The sequence below is a fragment of the Pan paniscus genome, chromosome 1 (assembly GCF_029289425.2).
Source record: "Pan paniscus chromosome 1, NHGRI_mPanPan1-v2.0_pri, whole genome shotgun sequence".
NCBI lineage: Eukaryota > Metazoa > Chordata > Mammalia > Primates > Hominidae > Pan > Pan paniscus.
The window spans coordinates 136,662,234-136,678,837 of NC_073249.2; the positions used below are offsets into that span (position 1 = coordinate 136,662,234).

Below are 16,604 nucleotides of genomic sequence, written 5' to 3' on the forward strand. Positions count from 1 at the left end.
CAGGAATAATAACTGGTTCATAGGATCTCCATTCCCTTCCGGTTCCTCGTGTATTAAAAACATAAGAATCCCTTACTTTTGTGTACTGTTTTAGAGTTTGTCAGGTATTGTCACCTACATCATCTCAAGTGATCGTTTCACTACAACTGGGTAGGAGAAGTGTACTTATCTTACAATGAGGAAACAGGGGCTCAGAGAATTTAATGGAATTGTTCAAGATCCCATAGTGGCAGAGCCAGAATTCCTATAAATGAAGTGGAAGAGCTGGTATGAGCTCTAGGGTTCTGGGAGGCAAAGAGCTCCTGATTGTCAGAGTGGTCCTCCTCCATTAGAAGAGTCCTTCTCTTATGTCTGCCTCCTTGGGGAGGCCAGTTACTGATGAAGGTAACGAAGGGTCGCTCACCCTCCCATCACCTGAGCCAAACCAACCCTGAAAGTCCAGTGTGAAGAGACAATAGCACAATCCTCCGGCCCTTCCCCTCCAGGCAACAGCTTGAAAGCATGCCTTCTCTATCAGGTTTCATGCTATGTACCTCCCATTCCACACTTCCCACAAGAATGTGGGATTTTCCTTGGCCATCAGGGGCAGATGCCCTAGAGATGCTGCTGCCTCTCCATTCTTCCTCCCCAGCTCACATCCCCACAGTCTGGGCCTGTGTGGGTATCTGGCACGTGGGCTGCAACTGTGGATGATCGCCTGGGTGACAATGCATACCTAGCAGCTCAGATGTCAGATACTGCTGTTGCCCAAAGGCAGGAGGAAAAGTAAACAAAGCCCTTGCCCTCCTCCATTTTGGGCTGCCTCTCTGTTTGAATTGCAGTGGCAGCGCTCTGAGCGAGGAAAGGAGCCGGCTGGCTTCAGCAGCTCACAGGCGTGCTCCCCCTGCCTTTCTGATGACCACTGGGATAATTCAAAGAGAAAGAGTAAAAACTCACCCCAAGGTATGGAGAGTGAAGGCATTTCATACCGCAAGAGGTCTGTGCGTGTGTTCTGTGATACAGCAAACTTCCTAGCTCCACTCTTTCGCCAGCTTACCTACACCCTGCTCACATGACCCCAAGTGGACCAGGACCTCTTTCCTGAAGGGGTTTTGCCGGGGAGCTCACACAGGAGTCTCTTCTTTTATCATGTCACACGGTGGCACACTGCAGTTTGTCCCACTGTATCTTGCAAAAAGCTGATATTCCAATGATGTTATTAAAAAGTGGCACCTTTCGCGCGCTGTGAGAAAATCTTTCCGGTGGGGGCAAGGAGACTGCGATACATTTTCCCCAAGGAGCTCACTCCAGCCACAGCGTTTGATGTATGGTGACATCTCCCTGCGCCCTGACATGCACACATGCGCACGCATGTGCGTGCACACACACATACACGCATCCCTCAAAAACACATTTTCTAACTGAGATGAATAAGGAAGTTAAGGGACTTGTTCAAGGTCACACAGAGGGGCAAGGAAGCCAAGTCATTTACACAGGGCATACAGCATGCTGCCCAGTGCTTTTCGTTCTTAGTCCTTCTCCCTGACCTCTGATCATCCACCACCTCACCTCCTTTTCGGCTGAGTAAATGTGTAATGCACACTAGAAATGCCACTGCAATTCTGAATATCACTTACAAACGGTGGCTTTTAGCTAACAAGAGTGCTGTTAACTCTTACTCCCTATGGATATTTCTCAATTCAGGGTTGAGTGTTTTTATTTTTGCTTTCTGGGAACTCAAATCCAGGTTCAGCTCAGCATAATATCCAGATCTGTGTGCTAAGGAAAGCCTGGTCCGATAGTTATGAGGTCTTCGTTTTAGCTCCAGCTCTACCTCTAACTGGCCATGGGGCCTTGAAGTTGGTGCTCAGCCTCTCCAAGGCCTAGCTTCATCAGAAGTCAGATGCAAATTATAATGCCTTATCTGCCAACCTCACGAAGATATTATGAGAAACAAATGAGATTATAATCTTGAAAAGTTTTGAAATTACTAGAAGAAAGTGTGACTTCCTATCTAAAGGGATCATAAAATAGTGAAAAGCTAGTGGGCTGGGTTCAAATCCTGGTTACACTTCTATGCTCTTGGGCAAGTTATTTAACCCCCCTGAGTCTGGATAAAATGGGGAGGCAAAACCCATTGGGCAGGGTTGTGAGAAAGATTAAATGAGAGTATGTTTTAAGCTCCTAGCAGAGCACCTGGCACAAGGGAGGTGACTATGGGGTATTAGTTCCTTTCTTCTTGGTACGCCACACCCCCCACTTACTGCACACAGACTCTGAGACCCTGGAAGGGAGTTGCACACCTTACTCATTCTTGAACACGCAGCATCTGTCACTGTGTCTGCTACATTACCACAACTCAATAAATATTGTGGCTATGAATGAATATATAGATTAGGGACAAAAATTTAGAAGCACTTGTTTGGTTTGAAGAATTAATTATAATATTTGGCACTGTCCACTCACCTCCCTTCATAATTGGGAACATAGGAGTGAATTTGCCAGTTGTATTCATATTGGAACAAAATTACATGGTAATTTGTGCATTTAACTCATAGATTGGCTTAGGATGATCCAAATGTAGCAGCAGTTTTCTTCACACAAAACAAATCTCACTTATCATCTGGCCAAACTCAACATAACGACAACTCGTTTCACAGCAGGAATCCAGATAGACAAGTGAACAGTTGGGGGAAATTCCCTTGTGAAGTAACCACATGCCTAGTCAGAACCGTCTCATAATTTACGAACCAATTTTAAAAATAACTGTCAAATTAGGCTGGCTAATTGTTCTGGTCTCCAGCAAGTCAATCACAAGTAGGGAGGAGGGGATGGACCTCAAAAGTAAAAGGAAGATACAAACAAATGAGACCCAATGGTGGCCTGAGTGAAATTATACATGACAACATGAATCACAGTATGTTTTTACCAGGTCCATTTTTATACTGCTTTTCCTGGCATTTTTGGAAAGTTGTTTTGGATGGGCTTGTTTTCCAGGGTATTTGATTATACATGCATCCTTATTTTTAATAATACTCATAAAATTGTCAAATATAATCCTTTCCAATAAATTTACCCCTAAATTAGCTTCAAGTATCTTGAATTTTTAAAAAATGAAAACATTGTAGTAGGTGAGACCAGAGCCAAAGGGTTGACACAGAACATAGAAAACAGCAAAGGAGAAAATATCCTAAAGCTTTGAGAACTGATGTTTGAATATCTCCTTTCTCTTGCTCCCTAAGAAATTAATGAACAGACAACCCTGAAACTTCAAAGCAGTAATGCCCTGCTTTGGGAATTACAACCTCCATCTTGGTTGTTTAAAAATGAGCACACATGGAAATGATGCATCAGCATATCTTTTCAAGTTTTTTTTCCTGTTGAAAATTAATCAACAACCCTCCAGTTATTTATGGCTCAGTAAATGGGTAAGAAAAATAAGTTCAATCTGTCTAAAAATGAAACAAAAATATTTTTATCACAATGCTTAAGACATAACCATAGTCAAAAATTGTAACTTGGCAAGAAAAATGTCAGGGGAAAAGCTTACCTCTGCAATCCTCATTCAGTACTACTTTGCAAAGATTAGAGTGTTTTGCTTTTCCTTCCTGAAAATGCCCACACCTCTGTAAGATTATATGTGTATGTTCTTCATGCCTTCTTGCGTTTAGAGGGTATAGTCAAATGTGAGTGGCAGGATCTGAGTTTCCCCTCTGTCTCTCTGTATATCATCAGAGAGGCCATGTGCACAATGGTTACTTGATCAGATGTTGAAGCCAGATTGCCCAAGCGTATCAACTGAATGACTCTGGGTAAATTATCTAACGTAGCTATGTCTCTCCTTCATCATCCATAATGTGGAATGATAATAATGCTACCATGTGAGCTTGTTGTGAGAATTAAGTGAGTTAACATAGCAAAGTGTCCAAATTCTGGTTCAGAGTAACTCCTGAATAAAGGGTAGCTATTATCATAGCCAGATCTGGTCACTCCAAAGCTCCAAGATATTGTCTTTTTTTCTGATTGCATATATTCTCAGGTTTGTATCTCCTCCAATTCAACATACACATATATTTTAATGTAGTATAAGAAGTAAGGTTATGCATTTTCTCCCTAGCTGCTCTTTCCGCCGAAGCACCAGTACTTCAAAGGCTGTAACAACTATTCCCAAAAGCTTTCAGAATTTGGACTGAACTCAATCACTTTTTCATTTGGTATCTCTCATGTGCTCTAGATGTATGGCCTTTTTCTGACCGATGAGTTTATATCTGCACTACACTGCATTTTAGGAATCTTCTAGCACAAAAAGAAAGACTTGACTTCAGAAGGGATCATGACTGGCCAGTTGATCTGTTAAATAATATGCCAAATACTGAGGAAATAACAAGGAGGAGAAAATTACATTCACACTTCTTTATTGATGCCATTAACAGTGTTTTGTCATCCAGCTGATGAAGTGGTGCCATCTCCCCAAAAGCATCACATCACAAGACTACCTGGAGCCTCATACAACCCCTCACCCCTGTGTTCCAGCAACTCCCTCTGCTCCCAGGTGGGGGGAGGCAAAGGAGGACCAGAGGTGGACTCTGTGAGGATGTGCTAGTTTAGTGGAAGCCAAAGGATTACACCCCTATCCATAAGAATCTCCCTGTGTGTAAAAGTCGTTTCCGTATTGGTATCATAAGAGCTGTGATGCACTCCCGCTGCCCCCCTCCACCACTTTTATGGAGGTCAGAGGACCCTTCTTTGAGTCAGGATGCAGCTCAACCCAATCAGTCACCTGCCTTTCATTGTATGCTGCCTGGCTGCTGAGACTTACCAAGAATAGCCCTCACCTCCTTTCTATCTTCTCCCCATGCTTATTTAAACAAATGTCTTCTTTCTAATATTGGGCAGAATGGTGAGGGGAAAGCACCCTCTTCCCATCTCTCACCTGTCTCCCAATTATATTTCCCAGTCTGGAACTCATTTCTCTCCCTCTCTCTTTCTCCCCCTTCCTCTCTTTCTCCTTCCTTCCTCAGTTTCTCTCCAGGATTTCATTTTGTTTCAACAATGGATAGTTGTCTAAATGGAGAATACCTTATTCCTTAGAGTATGACAAGAGATTTTTATAAAGTCCCACCTCTGCTTAGGACTCACTGTGTTCCAGATTAAAATCCAAGTCTACCCAGCCTTTCAAGACCGAGCTGTGTGTCAGCCTCCAGCCTCATCTCTTTTGCTCTGTGTCTCACCGCATCCCAGCCACCAGGGGCTTCCTTCATTCATAATGACAGCTGTCATTAGCCAAGCACGCCTAATCCTCACAATGGCCCTATAAGGCCAGAGCAGTTATCCCTGCTTCACAATGAGGAAACTGAGGCACAGAGGGTAAGTGACACATGACTAGTAAGGGGCTGGTGTAGGATTTAAATCCAGGCTGTCCAGCTCCAGACCACTGCATGGAGCTGCCTGTCTCCAACATGTCAAGCATACCAAGCTCTTCCCTACCTCAGGGCTTTGGGGCGTGCTGTACCTCTGTCTGTTAGACTCCTCTCCCAACCCCTCCACTGGATAACATCTGTTCATCTTTTAGATTTGAGCTGAGATGTTACCTCCTCAGAAAAACCTTTCCAGACCTGCCACCTCCAGTAACAGCAGCGGAAATCACTCTCCATTGTTATTCTTGGTCATAGCCCTCTATTCCTTTCCTCGTGACTGTTCTTACAACCTATTAACATAAATTATTATTTGTAAGTTTTGATATATTCATATTCCATGTTCAGAAATATTTGCTGTGCTTTCCTACCAGGTCCATCTCTGTTGGGGGCCATTACACTTCCCCACCCCCTTGACATCTGGTTTGGTCACATGACTTGCTTTGGGCAAGGAAATGTGCTCTGAGAAACAAAATTCTAAAGCCATTGTATGGGGCTGCTCCTTTAGCCTTGGTCCAAAAGGGAGAGAGTGACAGGCAGAGCTGTGATAGACCCAACATGAGCAAGGAATAAATCTTTGTTGTAGTAACTCTCTAGGATTTGGAAATGGTTACTGCATTGTAACTTAGCCAAGGCTGACTGTTCTGTGAGCCTGCTTCATAGTTATCTCCCCACTAGGCTGTGCATTTCATGAAGCCAGGGATTGCATCTGTTTTATTTTCTGCACTTTACTCTGCATCTAGCACAAGGCTTGGCACATTGAAGCACTCAACAAACGTTAGTTGAAGGAATAAATGTGTAATGGATATGCACATAAACCAGCTTTAGAGGACTACCTTTTGGCATGTGTTGTTTATGATACTGAGTGATTAGCTTTTTGTAAGTTAATCAGCTCTCACCTTTCACTGTATGCACTACCCCTAGACTCACCTTACTCCATCTCCCAGCAGACACATAATTTTGACTCTGCTTTTAATTCGTATGCAGTTGCTATGTAAGATTTAATTCCTAGGAGAAAAGTCCCTTTACAACTATTTAGTTTCCTTGGAAAAAAAACAAAGAATTCTCTTAAATATCTTCCTTCCAATAAAGAGTAGCTGGTCCCCAAATGGTCAAGGGACTTAAAAGAACCTATGACACCTCTGAGGCTGTTTGCTCTCCATTCAGGCAAGCTGAAATAAAACACACATATAATGGGAAGATATTACTGAACACATTTTGTAACTATAAGGAAATGCATTGGCTTTCTCTATAGCAGAAGCTATTCTTCCTGTATTTAAACTATCTCTAAATTCTATAGGTGGATACACAGGCACGTTTTTTGCCTTATAAAGGATTTTGCTAAAGACCCTAAGTAGTAGAGGACATATGAACAGAAGAATTATGTTCTCCTTTGAAGACAGTCTAAGTGATCTGTCCCTTTTCACTATATATCATAAAAGCCATTTGCCCTAGAGGCTTCCAGTGTAAACCTTGTCTCTGAAGATGAGAGTAGGGACCACGTCTTGTTTATATTTGAGTCCCTAGCACCTAGCTTAGTGCCTAGCATGTGGTGGAGGCTCAATCAACGTTTGCTTAAAGACTTGGGGCCCCTTTTCATTTGCATTTATTTCAGAAAACTTGTAATCAAATGGACGCTGTGGGTGGTATACCAACATGCAACCATTCTTCCTCCTCTGAACCCTTCTCATAGTCATCACCTGGCTTCTAGCTTCCAGTTATTTGGATCCTGATGGTCAGACAGTGTGGGTATCAATCAAGAGTAGACAAGAGATGGAAGAGAACCACATTCTAGTGCTGGCTCTGTGCTGCCCTTATGTGAGCCTGAACCAACTCTCTTCCAAACCTTGTACCTCTTTTGCAAAATGATCCCATGGCCCAAATGATCCATGAAATCTCTTGTAACTCTGACATGCTTTGCCTTTTTTTTGAAACACTCCAGATTTGGAAGAACTTTTTCTATCACCATTTTTTCTTACTGCCCAGTCATTAGAGCTATATATACACCAGGCCAATTAGCTGGGTAATTTTTCATGAATACAGGCGTATTCCTAATTAGACAGTGTCTGGGTTCATACTACAACAATTAACCCCCAAGTGGAATAATTGCTGTAGAATGAACACTGCATAATTGTTTTGAAGCTCGTCCTTCCTTCTCATTGACACCCCTCTGGTTACAACAGGAGATGAACTGTCTGCTTTGGGTTTGCCACTTCCTTCTTGACTTCTGCATGGTCTTTGCCATGTGTTCCCCCATTCATCTTCCCAACTGGCTCCCATTGCACGGGTGTCACTGTGGCCTGCAGTTAGGCCACTCTCCTGACCTATGACATAGCAGCGCCACGGATTCATTGATAATCTCCCCTCTGCACCTATAGGCCTTCTATAGGTCACAAAGGGCCAAACCTATACCATCCCCAAAAAAGGGTCCAGGAAATCAGGTGGTGTTTATTTTTAGTCTTCCCAGGGTAGCAGCATTCAGGTTGCACAAACTTAACTACTTTTGTCTATTTCCAGAATTTATGATTACAAGAGTAAGAGAGAGAGGCAGCTGCTAACGTAACCCACAGCTAGTCAATCAGACACGTCTGAAACAAGCTACATTTAATACAGCACAAATGGAACAAGTAGTGACAATTGACTGTTACCAAATTTGTTAAAGTGATTAATAGGTATTTAAACTTGAGTATGTTTTTACAGTTTAAGAAAATTGTCTTATTTTAAATAACTGGCAACACACATCCACACTGTACTTTTTTCCGTTCCTTTCTTCCCACCCCCTGCTAAACATTTCCTGGAATGCTGACAGCTCCGAGGGACTCAGCAACAGGGCAGTATGCAATAATGCATTATCTCTGACCTAGTCACAAGGACCTGAACAGATATTTGGCATCTGTAGTAGAAAATTTGGGCTAGCAGCAGGGATTGGGGCCCAGGTCTGCGTTTCAGATTTAAGGCCTAGTGCAGGGATGAGTGAGAGGCTTGTGAGCTGGTGAGAGAGGCACTAGTAACAGCAGAGTGGCTGAGATGTTCTCTTCAGAGGCAGGGCTATTACATGCAAACTCCTACTCAGTCATTATATTCTTAAGGGAGCCAGGTACACACTACTAGCTGTGTACCTGGTTCCCTTAAGCCTCAGTTTCTTCAGCTGTAAAATGGGGATATACCTATCTCACATTGTGTGGAACACAATAAAGTATGGGAAGCCTCTTGCATAGGCCCTGGCACACAGTAACATGATAAACACTGGAAATTATTTGTAGTGGAATTATTAACAGCCCTGAATATGAATATGTTCAGTCCTGCTGCCAGCCAAATGAGCAATTTTGAAAAATGTACCCACCACTCAAAACCCTTTGCTGCCAGTAAAAAATATATAAATAAATAAATAAATACACAAATCTACAATGCCAGTCAACCTTCATGGCAACCCTCTAGAGCCAGAGAATGCACAGGTGCACAGTCTGCACACCTGGAAGCTGTAACCTTGAACAGATTTTTAGCAATGGTTGTGCCTTTTCATTTTGGGGTATGCAATTAATGCAGAGGCTCTTCAGTTAGCCACTCTCAATGGCGCGAAAGAAGCCTGTTAGGTAAAATTTGTGGTTCCAGGATACCTGCTTTAATAAGTAGGGTGCTTCTTTTGGTGAGGGAAAGAGCACTAGATTGAGGCAAATGAGTGTGTGCTTCCTTTTTTCTGCTCTTTCCCCATTTTCACTCACAACATTGTTAACTACATGAAATAGTATTACAGAGGAGATCATGTACAACCTTGAAGAAGAAAATTAGCCCCAAAGGACAGCCTGAGACCTCATATGGGTGGGGTGGGTGGGTGAATGCATGGAAAAGAAAGATTACCTGCTTTACCAGTAGAGACCACGGGCTGAGCAGGGTCTAATAGCACCAGAGACATTCTCTCTTTAGTACCAGCTGAAGGAACTTCCTTCTTGGTTGCTTCTCTGGGCGTATGCTCATTTTTCAAGAGCTCAAGGCCTTAAAGGAACAGGGAATGGGGAGTGAGCTGAGCTGACTGACTGTCATCTGTTGTAGCGATCTTGGAATGGGAAGTGGCTGGGGTACCATGATGCTCAGTGTCACTCTCCGGAAAATGGCATTATACTACTTATTCCAAGTACCCAAGGAAGTTGTTAAGAGCACCAGTGATGATGCTAGCAGAATTTGAGAAGGATCAACTCTGACTTTCTGACCTTGGGCAAGCCAGCTGAATGCCCCTACCTATAAAATGAGGGGACTGGAATCAATTAACTCGGGTACTCTTGGATCCGGCAAGACACTGCCATGTTTCAATCCTGGCCCACCACTTAGGAAGCAAGTGCCCTTGATGAGTCAGACAAAATTAGTGTGCATTAGAGCTGCTTCTGTCCTGGGCATGTGGAGAATTGTGCTTTCCAATCCCCTTGCATTTGGGCAGGCTCATGTGACTAGTTCTGAGAGCAAAAATAACATGTCTCTTCTGGTTCAAAACACTTCATTGTTGATATGAGACCCTCTCTCCACTTATTAATCAAGGAAGCCCTTTGTCCCATACAGTATCACTCCAAGATGTTGATGGCTATGCCAACCTCATTGCTAAATCACTGCATGTAAGACAGTTGCCCCTGAGAGTCCCTTAGACCCACAGTAGATTTTTTAAAGTGAGACATATAACTTTGTTTTGTTAGCCTCTGAAATTTTCTACCTCAGCTTCTGTTTTTTATAACCTAAAGTTATTAATATAACCTGCCTTATATGATTCTTGTAAGGATTAAATGATATAATATATGTAAATGGCTTATAACAAGGTTTGGCACATAGTAAATACTCAATACACATTTAACCTTCATTATTCTTCTCCTTTGTCCCTATGATTCTATTATATTATGATTATTAGATGTTATCCTAAACCGTCTGTATTAGTCTCACTGCTATAAAGATACCTGAAAGTGGTAATTTATAAGCAAGGGAGGTTTAACTGACTCACAATCCCTCATGGCTGGGGAGGCCTCAGGAAACTTACAATCATGGTGGAAGCGGAAGCAGGCACCTTCTTCACAAGGTGGCAGGAGAGAGTGGGCTTGTGAAGGAGAAACTGTCAAACACTTCTAAAACCATACCTTGTGAGAAGTCACTATCACGAAAACAGCATGGGGGGAACCGCCCCCATGATCCAATCACCTCCCTTCCTCCACACAGGATTACAATTTGAGATGAGATTTGGGTGGGGATACTGAGCCAAACCATATCATTCTGCCCTGGCCCCTCCCAAATCTCATGTCTTTTCACATTTCGAAGCCAATCATGCCTTTCCAACAGTCCTCCAAAATCTTAACTCATTCCAGCATTAACTCAAAAGTCCACAGTCCAAAGTCTCATCTAAGACAAAGCAAGTCTCTTCTGCATATAAGCCTGTAGAATAAAAAGCAAGTTCGTTACTTCCTAGATACAATGGAGGTACAGGCATTGGGTAAATGCTCCCATTCCAAATGGGAGGAATTGGCCAAAACAAAGGGGCTACAGGACCCATACAAGCCCAAAATCCAACAGGGCAGTCATTATATGTTAAAGCTCCTAAATAATCTCCTTTGACTCCATGTCTCACGTCCAGGTCATGCTGATACAACAGGTTGGCTCCCACAGTCTTGGGCAGCCCTGCCCCTGTGGCTTTGCAGGGTATAACCCCCTTCCCATCTGCTTTCACAGGCTGGCGTTGAGTGTCTGTGGCTTCTCCAAATGCACAGTGCAAGCCGTCGGTGGATCTACCCTGCTGGGGTCTGGAGGATGGTGGCCCTCTCCTCACAGCTCCACTAGGCAGTGCCCCAATGGGGACTCTGCACGGGGGCTCCAACCCCATGTTTCCCTTCTGCACTGCTCTAGCAGAGGTTCTCCATAAGGGCACCACCCCTGCAGCAAACGTCTGCCTGGACATCCAGGCATTTCTATACATCCTCTGAAATCTAGGCAGAGGTTCCCAAACCTCAATTCTTGACTTCTGTGTACCCGCAGGCCTAACACCACATGGAAGCTGTCAAGGTTGGGGCTTGCACCTCTGAAGCAATGGCCTGAGCTGTACCTTGAACCCTTTTATCCACAATTGGTGCTGAAGTGGCTGGGACACAAAGTGCCATGTCTTGAGCCTGCACAGAGTAGCCAGAACCCTGGGCCTGACCCATGAAACCATTTTCCCTCCTAGACCTCCAGGCCTGTGATGGGAGGGGCTGTGGCCAAGATCCCTGACATGCCCTGGAGACATTTTCCCCATTGCCTTGGCAATTAACATTAGGTTCCTTGTCACTTACACAAATTTCTGCAGCTAGCTTGAATTGCTGCTTAGAAAATGGGGTTTTCTTTTCTATTGCATCATCAGGCTGCAAGTTTTCCAAACTTTTATGCTCTGCTTCCCTTTTAAACATATATTCCAATTTCAAACCATCTCTTTCTGAATGCATAAAACTGAATGCTTTCAGAATAATCCAGGTCACGTCTTGAATGCTTTGCTGCCTAGAAATTTCTTCTGCCAGATACCTTAAATCATCTCTTTCAAGTTCAAAGTTCCACAGATATTTAGGGCACGGTCAAAATGCCAGTCACTTTGCTAAACCAAAGCATGAGTGACCTTTACTGTAGTTCCTAATAAGTTCATCTTCTTTATCTGAGACCACCTCAGCCTGGACTTCATTGTTCACATCACTATAAGCACTTTGGTCAAAATCATTCAAGAAATCTCTAGGAAGCTCCAAACTTTCCCACATCTTCTCATCTTCTGAGCCCCTCTAAACTGTTCCAACCTCTGCCCATTACCCAGTTCCAAAGTCATTTCCACATTTTCAAGTATCTTTATAGTAGTACCCCACTCCTGGTACCAATTTACTATATTAGTCCATTTCCACACTGCTATAAAGGACTTCCCTGAGACTGAGTAATTTATAAAGGAAAGAAGTTTAATTGACTCAGAGTTCCACATGGCTGGGGAGGCCTCAGAAAACTTACAATCATGGTGGAAGGGGAAGCAGACCCTTTCTTCACAAGGGGTCTCATTCTGCTATGCAGGAGAGAGAGAGTATATGAAGGAGTAACTGCCAAACACTTATAAAACCATCAGACCTCAAGAGAACTCACTCACTATCACAAGAACAGAATTGGGAGAAACTGCCCCTGTGATTCAATCCACTCCCTTCCCTCACATGTGGGAATTACAGGCCCCTCCCTCAACACAGGGGGATTACTATTTGAGATGAGATCTGGGTGGGGACACAGACCCAAACCATATAAACTGGTATCTTGATTTCAGACTTCCAGCCCCCAGAGCTGTGAGAAAACAAATTTCTGTTGTTTAAGTCACTCAGTCTATGGTGCTTGTTATGGGAGCCTGAGAAAACTAAGATACGGCTCCTTTCATTAAAATTTTTTGCCATCTGATCTTTTAAAAAAATTATTTATTTTATTTTAAATTATTGGGGTACATGTGCATATTTGTTACATGGATGTATTGTGTAATTGTGAGGTTTGGGCTTCTAGTGTACCAGTATTCCAAATATTCCAAATAGTGACCATTGTACCCAATAGGTAATTTTCCAACCCTCACCCTCCCTCCCAACTTGCCCCCTTTTGGAGTCCCCAGATGACTATGCCCCTTTTGCAAGCTTCCACAGTACTCATACTGCTCCAAGCTAGCAACAATTATGTTGAATTTGAATTGTGCACTGAGTTGTTAATGTTATCTACCAGACTTAGAGCCACTTAAGGGCCTAAGATCGTATATTTTCCCTCTAAGCACTCCCGTATTTATCTAAGTATTATAAGTGAATGTTCCACAGACATTTGTTGAATGAATGAAGAGTGAATGCTCTTGAGCTCTTTCTTTCAGCCTAATAAAACACCACTGGGTGGGGATGAGAGTGTGTTGCACAACCCAGAGTGAGATATCTGTGCACCTTGAGTTGTTCTCAAGGATGGTGGCCTTGAAAACAGAAAGTCACTGAAATCACTTTAATACCCTATTGCATAAGACAGGAGAAAGTAAACTAAGTAAAAAAGAAAGAGCTTGGCATCTGGCAAAGTCAGTGTGTGATTAACAAAAGAAGAACTGCTCTGTGGTTGATTGGAGAATTGGAGTTATTCCTAGTTGTCTGCTATGAAAGAGCCTTTCTGTGGAGACAATGGAGTAATAAAATATTTTTATTTCTGGGCCAATATTCTGGTCTGAAAAAATATATTCGGGAAAAAATGTTATATTGATACATTTGAGTACCTATCATCTATATAGTCCCAATATGTAACACATTAAATTTTAATAGGATTTTATATTTTTGTTATTTCCAAGCATTTCATTTTGATTATTTTGCAGCAACCCTCAAGAGTAGACAGGCAAGTACAGGGGTGGTAGCCACCAATCACATTGTCTGCCTGACCTCCTTGACCTCTTTTGGGGATTTTTTCTCTCTTATGTTATAGAATATCCCTGGCACCCAATCTTAAGATTTGAGAGGGTTTCCCAAACATAGAACTTCATCTCCCTGGCCACAAAAGGGCACATAATACAAGATAGACCAGTCAAAGCTCGTCTGTAGGATGGCTCCCATGGAAATAAGAAAAGAGAGAAATTTTCTATCTGGTGGTAGAGCTGGAATAAAGAAGCACTGGATTTGCCTGTGGTTATGTATCTCCTCTCATGGGGAACTCCACTTGGAGAGAAGGAAGCCAACATATTGAGAGAAGCCAAGGCAAGCAATGTTTTGAAGATTCAGCTCTCTTTTGGTTGTAAGCTACAGAACCTCAACTTACTTTAAACAGCTTAGGAAAATACGGGAGCTCATTGGCTTATTTTACAAACTGCAGAAAAGTTTTTGGTATAATCGAGTTTTAGAAATGACTGAAACTGTTAGGACTGTCTATTTCCCAGATATAACTACTGAGGCTCAGAGAAGTTAAATGTGTTATTCCAGTTAGAAAAGAGGAAGTGGAAATTACAGTTTATGAACACTTACTATATGCCAGGCAATAGATTCTATGCTTTATATATTTTCTTATCTTACACTGGAAATAGAAGTCATATAGCTAATACTGGCAGAGCTGGAATTTGAACCCAAGCCTGTCTGGCCCCAAAGGCTATGATTTATCCCTGTACCAGAATGTCTGTGTGTGCCTTGTTAACAAGTAACAAAGCCAAATATTTTAAGTGTTGAGCAAGTCTTCTTTCCACCATATTATGCTGCCTATCCTCAAATCTTTGAGGCAAAAGTCTAGAAGGAGATTCATAATTTACCTATGTGTTAAAACATATTATCTAACCTTCATCCTTTTTTATAATGCAAGAATACACTTTGTTCTTCTGTAATCAGTCCTTACCTGTCTAAATACTTTCCTGACTAACAGGACTACATGTCATATTCCTGCATCAGGGATTGGCTGCAAGTGGTGTTGATTCTTGAATAGAAACCAAACTTGCCATTCCTGTGCGCTGTCAAATATGATAAAAATGTAATATCACTAAAAGCTTGATTTTGCACCTTGGCTAAGCCTTCAGCAGAAGTGCTGTGAGACCACATGCTCCCTGAGAAAGTCTTCTAGTGTAAACAAACCAGCAAGAAGGGAAGAATGAGGAGTGAAAGAGAACCCCAAAGGAAAAGACAGATCAACATGAAGAATAGAAGTAACAATGTGAAGAAGAATGGCCAAAAGAGGGTGTGATCCAAGCAGTAAGTGAAATAAACAGAGGATACGGGCATGAAGAATGGACAACTGGAACAAAGGAGGAGCTGAACAAAACCAGGGATGACTCTAAAGAAGAAGAGGAAAGGTGAGCAGACAGAAGAGTCCAAGAATAGTGAAATATGGAGCCAATCACTGGTACTCACCAACAGAGAAGAAAATCCTAAAGAGAAGACAATGACCAAATCATTTGCACACTGCTTTGGAATGCAATTTTCCCTTGGAGAAGAGGATTCTGGGAAAGCTGATAGACACTCCAATGTGCTTCATTGTGCTTGCATTTCCCAGCACATAGGGCCAGGTGGAGGCAGGAACTGGGACACACTTCACAGAATTACCTCTGATTACATTCCAGTGACTCCACAAAGTTGATAAAGAATCTGCAGAAAACTTACCATGAGCTATACAAAGAAGGTAAACAAAATATTTCTCAAGCAGGTTGTGAATGAGTACATAAAAATGGAAGAAAAATGGAGAATAATATCTAAGAAAACAAAGTAAGAACCATGAGAGAAAATAAAATAAAGGAAATACAAAGAGATATTTAGCAACTGAAGGTGAGCTTTGTAAGTGAGAATTGAAACGAAACCCTTTTGGGGTATGAAAGTCTGAAAATAGGAAAGCCCCATGAACTGGAATTGGGCCCCACAAAAAGATAGGGGCAGACCAGGCAGAACCCCAAAGTCACTGTTAAGGATTTTAATGCACAGTCTAAGATCAGTAGAAAACTATTACTAATCCTAAGGGAAGGGAGGAATAATGAGAAGAAGGGGTAACATAACCAGATTTACATTTTGAAGATTGCTCTAGCTAGAATGTGGGGAATGGATTGGAAGAGGGTTAGATTAGATGCCAGGAGACCAGATAAAAGGTTATCTCAAACGGTCTAGATAAGAGATCATGGCAAGTTAGGCTAAATTGATGCTAGTGACGATGGAGGGAAGTGGGAAGATTTGAGAAATGATTTAAGCAATGAAATAGACAAGGCTTCACAGGGCATTAGACATGGAGAGTGAGAGAGAAGAAGGTGGCAAAGATGAAATATCAATAAGACTTTATTAGAATAGTTTTGTCATCCTGTATTAATCAGGACTCTTTAGGTTACAATGGACAGAGTCCAACTTAAACTTGCTTATACATAGCTAATACTGGCAGAGCTGGAATTTGAATCCAAGCCTGTCTGGCCCCAAAGGCTGTGATTTATCCCTGTACCAGAATGTCTGCGTGTGCCTTGCTAATAAGTAACAAAGCACACAAATGTTTAAAGAAACATTTGTTTCTTTAACTGAAAAGTCCAGAGGTGGATCTAAATTCATGTGCCACTTGATCTGGGGGCTCAAATAATGTTACAGGATCCCACCTTTTCCTAGTTCTTGTCTCTGCTCCCCTCCACATCAGCTTCATTCTCAGAAACCCCGTGTGGTGGCAAAGTGGCTGTCAGTAGTTCCATATCGACAAGTCCAAAGACAAAGAGAAAGGTTCTCTTCACAGGAGATCCCACAT

The 16,604-nt window shown here is 42.4% G+C and overlaps 1 long non-coding RNA gene across 1 annotated transcript in view; it reads left to right on the plus strand.

The window, feature by feature from the left end:
* The window catches only part of LOC117974637 (uncharacterized), a 111,541-nt gene that overhangs the window by 59,523 nt on the left and 35,414 nt on the right, over positions 1-16,604 (plus strand). The gene's annotated exons all lie outside the window — the stretch shown is intronic.